Here is a 9983-nt window from a genome sequence, read left to right as displayed (position 1 = left end):
TGCGGCACGGCTTGCGCATGCGCAGTAAGGCACCAGGCTGTGAAGCCACAAGGCTCCACTTCCTGATTCCCTTACCAAAGATGGCAGTGCCTCCACCTGAGGGACAGATCGGCTTCGAGTGCCGACATCACGGGCGCCCTGGACAGGTAAGTGTCCTTATTTTAGAAGTCAGCAGCTGCTGCTTCGGCGGAACTCCGCTTTAAAGAATAAGTTCATTTAAACTGTAAACTGTTTACTCTGCTCAGTTCATGAATGGAGAGGAGCCTCTGTCTCCTGTTCATTCATCTTTAGTGCTGAGAAAGGGACTGGGGAATCGGTCTTCAGTCCCTTTGTCTCAAAAGGGAGATGTCAGGGGTCTATTTGGACCCCAGACATCTCACCAAAGCCCCCCCAAAAAATAAAAAAATTATTGTAAAAAAAAAAAACTGACACCACTCTCCCCTGCCCTACCAACACTGTCCACTGCCCCAACCCCCTCCCCACAAAAAGCATTGTGAAAAAAATTAAAAACAAATTAAATTGTAAAAAAAATCAATTAAAAATAAAAAAATAGTGACACCATCCACTGCCACATTCCATCCACCCACCCCCTTCCCCAGAAGCACTGTGAAAAATATTTAAATTTAAAGTGATTTGAAAAATATTTTGCAGCTGGGGGGGGGATTGTTTGGGCGGGGTTTTGCGGGCGAGAAGTGCCACCTCCCTGAAATGAGTTTTTGCAGGTTGGGATGTCTGCATGATGTTCGTCATAACATTGCAGCTCTTCAGTATGTGAAGTTGTGACTGAGTTTAGGACAAATTTTTATAGACATCATGTGGGATGTGGACAAACAACAACTTTACGCCTTGTTTACATTTTGCAGTTGTGGGGTTGTAAAAATGGGTGATTAAGTTGCATTTTTACCATCCCTCCCTAAGCTGCAAGGGCAGCCGATGTGGGTGTACATTTGCCACAGCCATGATACTTTATCCTTCCGACGCATTTGGTGGATAGTACTACTGCCAAGTGTGACCTATTCAAATGTTAGGCTCAAGTTTGCGGCGCACTATCCCTATTGAGAAAGCCCATCCGGCTGCCAAAAGAAAAAAGCATTTAGGAGGTATTAAACAGAGGAAATAAGGGCGCTCTGGTGGAGGTGGATAGCTGGTCAGAGGGATGATGGTGATGAGATAGCAGTTTGGTTAGAGGAGAAGCAACACTGAAGATATAAAAAAGGAAAAGAAAGGCGCCTCTAAGTGCAGTATGCAAAATTTAATAAAGTGCACAAAGGGTTAAAAGCACTTAAAGATCTTGTTAAGACATGATAAAATCAGGAGTCCTCATCTGTGGCATGTGTCCATCCTCAGCACGGTGGTAGAGAGGTGTAGGACCCGTCCAGCAGCTGTAAAGCGTTCTCGTACGTGTTGGAGAGGAGGCAACAGGGAAGCCTGTGTTCCAGGTTCACTGCGGGACACACAAGGCTGATGGTGTCAGTGGGGAGAAGGGGGGGCGGTAACGTGTTTTGGAGCATGTGCGGCTCCTTCGTATAAGCCACCACCCTGCCACGCTGTGAAAAGCGACTCAGTTGATTACTTTTTATAGACTAACCACTTGGTTAAAGCTGGATTGCCTGTGTTGGAAATGTGTAGCCAGTTCTCTGATTCTGTTCATCACGAAGCTGAACCAGTGCTGCGGTTTGCTTGTGCAAGTCTGTGAAACAATTTCACTTGATGGATTGGCTTGCACTAATATATCTGACTACATTGTTTCCAGGGCTGAAACAACTAATCGATTATGAAATTAATCGATTACTATTTTCATAGTCGATTAATCGGCCAGTAACAATGGGGTTAAAAAAACTCAGCCCTTTATAGTACAAAAAGCAAATAATCGCTACTGTAAATATCTTTCACTGTTCTACAGTTAACCCCTTACAGTAGTGATTATCTGCTCCTTTTTTTTTTTTTTATCTGCCCAATAACAAATTGGCCAAAAAAAACGCAAATCGCAGCACAATCACGTGCGCAAAAAATCAAAACGCACAGCAAAAAGCACTGCAGAAACAGATCAAAAGCAAACTGCATAGGTGTGTACAGAGCCTTATGCCGGCCACACCGATCAATTCTCAGACAAGAAGATTTTCATATTACTTACTATTTCTCATTCAAATCTGTACTTGGTGTAAATATTTGTGGTCAATCCACAACGGGCCTTTATATTCTAAACCCAAATCTTACATCCAACTAGCTTTATTTTTTTGTTTGTTATGACTGGTTGTAAGATCGGATGTATTGACTTATCCTGGACATTTAGGCAGTCTCAATTGATTGAATAGCCATTACACTTACATCCCCTCTATTCTTTACATTTTATTTTTCTGCGGCCACTTATTTCTGAGTGTGCCATACTTACCTGTGAATAAATATCAATTTAACCATTATGAGGTACGATATTGGAATGTAATATCTGATGCATAGAAATGTATTGTTTTAGGAGAAGTTACAATACAGGGGGTCCCCGACTTACGAACATCCGAGTTGCGAACAACTCCTACTTACGAACGGGGCCCGAATGACGTCACTGCTGGCCGAATCTTCCTCTCCTGAGCCTTTTCTCCGTTCCTGGCTTAGCTGCGGGTCCCCTTCGTCATCCTGCCTGCCCATCCACAGGCCTGGTACGGTCCGGTGGCCTGCCAGGCCACTAAAACTGCCCGTCGTGGCCGAGGCCTTGTCCGGCCTAGTGCGGCCTAACGAAGCCTCCAGGATCCCCGGTCTTTCCTGCGCCGCTTCCCCGCGAAGGTGCACCGCGGCCGGCTGGCCTGCCTGGACCTCTGATGGCTGCTTTCACCATCCATCTCCCTGCTGTGCCATACAGTGTACACCTCTCTGCTGTCTCCTGTCGCTGCCGCCATAAAAATAGTGAGAGGGGAGAGCTGTGCTCAGCTGTGCTCCTGCACTCCTGTTTTGGAGGTGACAGGGTCAATAAAGAGAACCTGTCACCTCTAATTGCTATCACACAGGGAATTGTTTCCTCCTGTGTGATAGCAATAAAGTTAAGTGAAAAAAAAAGTAATTAAAAAAAGTAAAGAATAAGAAAAATAATATTAAAAATAAGAAAATTATACAAAAATAAAAAAAAGTAAATGACAAGCTACAAATAAATAAAAATAAAAAAAAGTGATTAAAAAGTAAAAAAATAAAAGAAACAAAACATATTTGAACTAACCATGCCGCCCCTGCCATCCGGTTGCCTTTCTCTGTTGATTTGGGTTTACATCCTGTCTCTGAGACTAGATTTGCACTTAAAAAAGGTACTGTTCCGACTTAAAAACAAATTCGACTTAAGAACAAACCTACAGTCCCTATCTTGTTCGTAACCCGGGGACCCCCTGTAATTACATACACATCCCTACTACCTCTATTTGCAGGGCTCCGCCTCTCTGACTTCAGCAGTATTGGGTGTTGATCCTTTCCGGGTCTTTAGGCCACTTTTCAGCAGATTTGATGCTTAAGGGCAAAGAATTAGACGGGCATATACTTTCTTAATATTCTAAGTGGAATGTTTTCATATGACCGTCTCGGTGTAAGTACATGTGTCACACGTATATTCTTATGAATAATGTATACTACCATTTTTCTATGTCTCTGTATATTTATCTAAACCGTTTAATACATTTATAGACGCATGATTGATTCTCTTACGTACCCCGAAGGAGATTTTGAAAAACTGAAACGCGTTGGGTGAATCATAAGACAACAGTATCAATCACTGTGGTGACTGTTTAAATTCATATACATGTTTGTTCAAACATTCTGCCATTTTTATCTTGTATTTTTTGATATATGTATGTTACCAATAACATTTATACTTTTCTACTATATGAATTCCAGTGCCTTTAAAAGTCCAGTTAGGGGTTAATTCTTTTCCATATTAGCCTAACCTGCCACTATACCACCCCATATTACCCTAACCTGCCACTAGGCCACCGCTGCCACTGATCCCACCCCTCTCACCACTGTCACTGATCCCATCGCCACTGATCCTAGCCACCTCACCACCACCGCTGCCACTGATTCCACCTCACCACCTCTGCCACTGATCCCATTCTCCTTACCACCACCACTGTCACTGATCCCACAGCTGTCACTGATCCCACCCCCCTAACGACCACCGCTGCCATTGATCCCACCTCACCACCACCACTACTGTCACTGATCCCACCCCCCCTCACCACCACCATTGCCACTGATACCACCGCTGCCACTGATGCTGCTGATCCCAGCCCCCTCACGGCCACTGATCCCACCACATTCCAAATGTTGGAATTCCAGCATGTCAACTGAACTGGTGGCCGCATCAGGAAGATTTCACTTCCTGTCCCATAGCCAAAACAGAAGGTGCAAGGAAATCCCTCAAAAGTGAGAAAATCCTCATGTCACCAGAACTAGTGTCCCCATCGGGAAGATGGTGTCTAATCTCCCTTTTTTTTTTTTGGGCATACACTTTACCCATCTCTAAATTAAGTCAGCTCTTCAGATTTAGTCTGGGTTCACACTAATGCCAGAGATAGTATGTGATTCGTACCGCATTGCTGTACATGTCACATGTGATGTCTGGGCAATGCCAGTTCGGCCATACAGTTTGTATGACTGAAATTGCATCATTCGCCAAAATGGTGCAGGACTCATATTTTTTTGGTGTGCGCTGGAATCTGATCACATGGGTGTTCAGACTAGAGATCGACCGATTATCGGTGCGGCCGATATCCACTTTTTTTTTTTTTTTTTTTGAAGTATTGGCCACAAAACTTACATATATTACCGATATTGCGTCAAGGGGTTTTACTGGGGTGATGCATGCAGCTGCGGGCAACACCCCGGTACCATTCTTTAGAGCGGACGGTCAGCTTTACTATAATAACAACCAATGCGGCTCAGCAACCGCTCAACTGTTATTACAAGTAGTGGGAGGGGACCTCCCCACCCCCCCCCCCCCCCCCCCCCCCCCCGCAGCTGCTCACCCAGACTCTCCCGTCCCACCAGAAGGCCCAAGCAACCAGCAGACGCATCCGCTGGCTGGCCGAAGACCCGAACGAAGCCGATGCTTGGTTCAGGTCTTGGGTCTAGTAACCCGGAAGCAATGTCATGACATCACATCCTGGATTACTGACAGCTTAAAGGCGCCAGTTTTAAAAAATATAAAGTATTCAAAAACGCAGATCTTCACGTTTTGAATACATTTAAGTGCAGAGGAGGGTTTTGGGGTCTTATGGACCCCCGATCCATCCATAAAGAGTACCTGTCACTGCCTATTACTGTCGCAAGGGATTTTTACATTCCTTGTGACAGCAATAACAGTGTAGAGAAAAAAAAATGTAAAAGGACAGTGTATAAATAAATTTTAAATGTCCAGAATATTCACACATAATATTTGCCCAAGAGGTGGCCGAAATATTGGTATCGTATCAGCACCGAAAAACTTTACCGGTCGATCCCAAGTTCAGACCCATGCGATTCGATTCCACAGTTTGCACAGCGTTGTGTACTGATTTGGGGGTGTCATTAAATTTCTATTGACACCCGCAGTGGTTCGCAGATGTCGGTGTGAACTGCCTGTGATTCCCGCATCACACCAGTGTGCACCGAGACTCCAGGTTAGATCCCCTGCCAGGTTATTTTTGCTTTCTATTTCCCTTCTGTGGAGTTTTACCCTCTCCTTGTCCTACTGACCATTGTCACCTGGACTGAAAGTAAGAGAAGATCTCAAATTCTAAGTTGTCATGAGAACAGTAATGGGGAGAAATCTTCTAATGGGGGCACTCGGGTAACACCGGATGTGTCACAGGGGGATGTGCCACTTTGGAGAGATTTTCTCTCACTTCCTCTTGTGTCTAGAAGAGAATCTCTCAAATAGGACAAAGATGGCAAAAATAATCTGACAGGGAATAAATCTTTTCCCTACTTCACTAGGAATGGGAAAAATAGTAGATGTACATATAGGTAATCATGATATAACGTCGCTCGTCATTTATTATTCTGTTCTAATTTGTAGAGCCCATGATTTGGACTGACCTTTGAATATTTTTTTGCAGGTCCTGGTTATTTTTTTTGTAAACCATTCTTTTATTTTTACATTCCGTGTGTTTCCACTCTAATAGATAGAATTTACTACATAAAAGGTAAGTGTCCTCGACATCATCTTGAAATGAACACATAATAATTGTATAAATGACAATAATGACTCCTATTTTTTTCTTTTCTTTCTTCACGAGTAGTTTATGGCCTTTACCTTGTGCATAAATCCGTCACCATCAGCATGTATGGACTACATTAAGGACCCAATTGTGTTTTGAATTTTCATGGTTGGAGAAGGTAAGTTTACCAATCTGTCACCAACTGTCACTTTAACTTCAGTAAGTTCCTTCTCTTTTCTCCTTTCCCTGTATTGACCTATTTCCTCCCTTTTTTTTTTTTTTTTGTGTAATATTGACAGTGTCTCTCTGTTGGCTGTAGCTAGCAGTCCCATCCCCATGCAGTAATCACTGGCAGGTTTGGGGAATCTGGATCTGGCACAGCCATTCTCTCTGCATTAGCCCAGGTTCACACTGAGCTGCGCGATTGAAATCGTGCGAGTTCAGCTGAACTCCCAAGATTCCATTCCCTGCATGTCAGTCCGACTTCGGGGGTGATTTCAGAGACATCTGTGCGAGTTCCTGCACAGATATCTATTGAAATCGCACCCGAAGTCGCCAAAAGTAGTACAGAAACTACTTTTGGGATCAGTGCGGTGCCGCAAAGTCGGTGTCGCACCGATTCGGACATTGCCAGCAATAGCCGTCGATTTGGCAAGCTTTTTGACATGTCCAATCACATCAATGTGAATTTAGGCTTAATGTGTTTCCTGAAGTCCTGATAAGGGCTGAATAGATGGCCTGCCTCTTAATAAACAGTAGTTTGTCGCCGTTCCACAAGCGGGACATGTTTGCTATCTATTTACTCGATGTAACATCATCTTTCACATTCTACAAAAAAAATTGGGCGAACCGGTTTATTTTTTTTAAATTCATGAAAGGTGTGTTTTTTTTTTTTTTTCCCCAAAAAAAGTGTTTGAAAGACCGCTGTGCAAATACCGTGTGACATAAAACATTGCAATGACTACCATTTTATTCTCTAGGGTCTCTGGAAAAATATACAGTGGAACCTCAGTTTGTGAGTAACGAGGTTAATGAGCGTTTCGCAAAACGAGCATTGTATTTTTCTAAGGTTCCTAGAAAGTGTTGTCTCACAACGAGCAGGATTCAGGCCAAAGCGGTGTGCAGTACCGCTTTTGGCCTGAGGTGGGGGGCGCTGGAGCCGAACAGTGCTGATCGTCGGCGTTCGGAAATGCACTGAAAGGCCCGAGGACAGTTCGGCTGACCTCGGAAAGACTGTTCACGAGCCTTTCCAAGGTCAGCCGAAGTGTACTTGGGCAGTTTCCGAGGCTCTCCGGCGCCCCCCCCGCCTCTGGCCGCTTGCGGTATTGCATCCCATTGAAGTAATTGTATATGTATATGTGTGTGTGTGTGTGTGTGTGTGTATGTATGTGTGTATATATATATATATATATATATATATATATATATATATGCGATTTGACACTGCATCACTTTGACAATTGCACTATATACAAAAAAGAGTGACAATTTAAAAAAAACGTTTTACTATTTTTTTTTTTTTCTCAGTTTAGGCCGATACGTATTCTTCATATTTTTGGTAAAAAAAATTTGCAATAAGTGTATATTGATTGATTTGCACAAAAGTTATAGCGTCTACAAAATGGTATAGTGTTATGGCATTTTTATTATATTTTTTTTTTTGCGAGTAATGAAGGCGATCTTTTTTTTTTTTTTATCGGAACTCCGACATTATGGCAGACACATCGGACAATTTTGACACGTTTTTGGGACCATTGGCATTAATACAGCGATCAGTGCTGTAAAAAAAGCATTGGTTACTGTAAAAAATGTCACTGGCAGGGAAGGGGTTAACACTAGGGGTTGATCAAAGGGTTAATTATCTAACTGAAGGGGGGAGGGGACTGTGTAGGGGAAGAGTGCTGCTCATACTCTGTATGAACAGACGATCTGTCTGTTCTCCCCTCAGAACCGGAAACACACACACAGATCCCAGGTTCTCTGTGTGCCCCAAGCGATCGCAGGAGCCTGGCGGTGATCGCGACCGCCGGGCACTCGCTTTGGGTCCATGGGCGAGCGGGGGGGCGCGCGCCTCTAGTGGCCAAATAAGGTAGGGACATAAGATGGTGGCGATTTGCGCAGCCGACAATGTTGCCGCAGTAAAACTGCGGCGGCTGGTTGGCAAGCGGTTAAAGAGGACGTAAGCCCATTAGGCCTGCGTCTCCATATATTCCCTACAATTCGAAATCCCTCAGGATTTTTAAAAAAATATGGGAAAGTACTCTTACTAATTGCAGCAAAGAATTGATGACCCACCTTGTTACTCAATATACTAAAGACATAGAGGCCCTAAATCTTGAGATTGACACCATCAATACGCAATATAAGCATGTTCTTGAGTTTACTGCTTTTCCCCCTAAATGGAAGGAGATCAGACTATTTAAAAATATTTAAAGAAATTGTCACTAAGAAACAGAAAAAATTCAACATAGATAAAATGGCATTCACGGAAGGGCATGCATACAAACGGACAGGTGGTAAAAATAGAAATTTTGTAAAGAACTTCTCTCTATATATCTATATACACGCACAAATGGATGACGCATCTGAATCTGATTCTTCTGTCTGTTTCTACTTCCTCACAGGTTCATTCACCACTATCCTATTCAGTCATGAGCACATCAAAATAAAAGGACACGCAATCAAGGTGGTCAGTATCGACATAATGGAAACCATCAAGGACTTGTATCTTTGCACGCAATCTAACTTATAAATACATGTTTGACTCTGAATGCAAAGTTAAAAGAACTGAATCATTTTCCACGCACCCCCACGTTCTATGCCCTACCTAAGGTTCATAAAAATGTAAAATGCCCTTTCTGTCTTTCTGTCTTTCTGTCTTTCTGTCTTTCTGTCTTTCTGTCTTTCTGTCTTTCTGTCTTTCTGTCTTTCTGTCTTTCTGTCTTTCTGTCTTTCTGTCTTTCTGTCTTTCTGTCTTTCTGTCTTTCTGTCTTTCTGTCTATAAATGTTAAATTATATTCTAATTTTTGTTTGTCTTTTTAAATGTTTTAAAGATAGTGTTATATAGGTCTCATTATATTGAAGGTTTGTATCTAAAACAGTGTGTGTGTATATGACAGATGCTTGCTCTACTTTATTAGAAAAAAAAGTTTTACATTTCCTAAGTTACTAATCAAATAGTATGGCTAAAGATGTATAAAAAAAAAACTGTAAATAACCTTATTTTATCATTTGCACTTTGTCTAAATTTTTAAAATAAATTTTACATCACCAAAAAAAACGCTTCAAGCATATTTAATTGGTTTTAAAAATCCCTTTTTGACCATTTAACTTTACAATAAATTAAAAATGTAAATCTTTTATTTGCCTCATTTCTCAATTACACTGACATATTCATCTTTAGCAGGAAAGAGTATCTTTTCTTTTTTTTTTTTTTTTTTTTTTTTTTTTTTTTTTACACAAATATGCGCATCCATCTCATAATCATTCTCCAGTATCAAAGAAAAAAGTTTCTTTATCCACCCACCTTTTTACACCACTTCCTGGGGCATTAAAGAAAAGGACATGGTGATTTGTGCAGTCATAGATGGTTACCAGCACTGTAGATGCATATCTTCTCTTCCAGTATTACTTTTTGAAGCTTGCATCCTCATTTAACATATATTCAATTTTTTTTTCTTGATTAAAACACACCAATTGATGCTCGTGTGTGTATTTATAATTTTATTCCAGGCACTATAGTATTTTTAGCTGTAGACGATACAATTTTTGATTTATGATCCAGGTGCTCTAATATTGTAATTGTCAAAT

The 9983-nt window shown here is 41.9% G+C and overlaps 1 long non-coding RNA gene across 1 annotated transcript; it reads left to right on the top strand.

The window, feature by feature from the left end:
• Positions 1–5397: 5397 nt before the first annotated feature.
• On the top strand, positions 5398–9448 carry LOC141117685 (uncharacterized). The gene is made up of 3 exons (XR_012237199.1): positions 5398–6158; positions 6255–6351; positions 8798–9448. It is a non-coding gene; the product is annotated as an uncharacterized lncRNA (long non-coding RNA).
• Positions 9449–9983: the final 535 nt, after the last annotated feature.

Source organism: Aquarana catesbeiana, linkage group LG13 (assembly GCF_042186555.1).
Source record: "Aquarana catesbeiana isolate 2022-GZ linkage group LG13, ASM4218655v1, whole genome shotgun sequence".
Taxonomy (NCBI): domain Eukaryota; kingdom Metazoa; phylum Chordata; class Amphibia; order Anura; family Ranidae; genus Aquarana; species Aquarana catesbeiana.
Note: the sequence above shows the minus strand (reverse complement) of the source record. Positions and strands in the feature narration are given on the sequence as shown.